Raw genomic sequence first — 1,988 nt, forward strand, 5'->3', positions numbered from 1 at the left:
TGTGTGTGTGTGTGTGTGGCCAGCTCAGCCCACCAGGGGGCGGGGCTGGCTGGCATGTGGTGCTGGGGGATTGAACTGCGGTCCTCGTTCTTTGCCAAGCTTGTTCCAAGTAGGTGCTTTAGACCACTGAGCCATCTCACCAGCCCGAGCAGAATATATTTATTAAGAGAAAGAAAACTCCTGTCCTGAGAGAGTGACAGGAGGGGGGACCTGAGCGGGTAGTTCCCCCTCCCCCTGGGAAGTTGTCTCTTGCAGGTACTTTTATAGAAGAAAAGCATTTGGTGAGGCGGGTCTAAGGTAGTGGAGAAGACTTGCGAACTTGCTTTGTTGGGCATGAGGTTGGACAAAACCATGGTCAACCAATGAGATTACAAGCACTTTTGCTCAGGTAAAATTGATTAAATCCAGTATCAAATGGGAAAGCGAGTCACGTAGCAAGCAGGCACGAATACAGAACAGGGTCTCTTCCTGTTGGGGTTTGAGCTAGTGACTCATTTGGGCTCTTTCAAGTTGATTGATACTATTTAGGATATCAATCCCTAATGCCCATCCCTAGGGAAGTATGTAACTGTGCTTCCTTTTTTTGTCTTGGTCTTGAAGTCTGGCCCATATAGGAGTGTCTGTCTCTTCCAAGTTGCAAAGTCACCTTGTCTTCCATCTTGTCTCCCTGAGAGCCTGACCCTGTCTAACTGCCTATAATATTTCTATCTAACTCGGCTGCCTACAACATTCCCCCCTCTGAAGAAGTAACCTGAACTGCTGTGGAGGAAGCATGGGCGAAGACAGTTCTGACTTCTTCAAGCTGAAAGTGGTCGTAGTTGTTGACTGGCAGTCACATATATTCTTCAGAGGTTCTATCTAAAGGCCCTCAATAGACACCAGGCATTTTCAGTACAGCTTTGAATCTGAAGACAAAAGCAAAGAAACTATTAAACATATATTGGCCAAATAAAAACACTAGTCAGAACATTTTGTACTGACATTTTGACCAACATTTTACCAACAATGTAAGAGACAAAACAGACTGTGTGAAGCAAGACTGTATGAGGCAAAGCATGAACAATTATGAGCAATGGGTAAAGACATATTAACATTTGAAACATAAATTTGTTACCTAAGCAAGTCCCAATTCAGAATTTATGAAAGAAAAGCAAACTCATACCTCCGTCCAATGATCTCGGTGAGAAACTCCAAAATGATAGAAAAACTGGTCTTGGGTGAGTGACCTCCAAACAATATAGGGAACCTCCAAATGACATAAAAACTATCTCTGGACCTGACCTGCACGAGTTCGTGTTCTCTAAAACCGAAGAATGAATTTTAGGAACAAAAGGAGGTTATGAGCAGAATATATTTATTGAGAGAAAGAAAGCTCCTGTCCCGAGAGAGGAACAGGAGGGGGGGCCAAGTGAGTAGTTCCCTGCCCCCTGCCCGGTTTTATTTAATGGAGGAGTGGCTTGAGGAGGATTGACTAAAAATTGTGGGAAGGAGACTACTATGAGCTGAGCTAGGTGGGTGGCCTAAATTTAACTCTGTTATATGCAGAGAGGATATGCAGAGAATCTGCATTATATAGTATCTAATGTTTTGGTAAGTCTGGTGCTTCAGTCTTTCAAGCCCCAGGAAGTCATGGCCTCTATCTATGGCTCAATCCCAGCTGGCAAGGTGGAGCCAATTGGAGCATTAGCTCTTCATCCTGTCTTGACTCCGCTGACCTTAAAGAGCAGCAGGTAGTGCCAGTGGGACCAGTCCCAGCCCAGGCACAGAGTGGGCCGGACCCTCTCCCACTCCCTCGGGCCGCCCCCCACCACTCCGCAGTACCTTCCCCACCCCGCCCACCGAGTAGGAATTTCTGCTGAGTTCCGGGAACCCCCAGACCCAGTCCTAGCCCAGGTCCAGTGAGTGTGTGGAGAGCTTCCTGCTACCCTGCACCGGCGGGACCAGTCCCAGCCCAGGCTCAGCGTGGGCCAGACCCTCTCCCACCCCCT

At 47.5% G+C, this 1,988-nt stretch overlaps 1 protein-coding gene across 1 annotated transcript in view; it reads left to right on the plus strand.

Moving 5' to 3' along the window:
* Gpd1l (glycerol-3-phosphate dehydrogenase 1 like) overlaps positions 1–1,988 on the plus strand; it is a 69,458-nt gene that overhangs the window by 18,948 nt on the left and 48,522 nt on the right. The gene's annotated exons all lie outside the window — the stretch shown is intronic.

This window comes from Octodon degus, unplaced genomic scaffold, assembly GCF_000260255.1.
Source record: "Octodon degus isolate 3935 unplaced genomic scaffold, OctDeg1.0 scaffold00059, whole genome shotgun sequence".
Taxonomy (NCBI): domain Eukaryota; kingdom Metazoa; phylum Chordata; class Mammalia; order Rodentia; family Octodontidae; genus Octodon; species Octodon degus.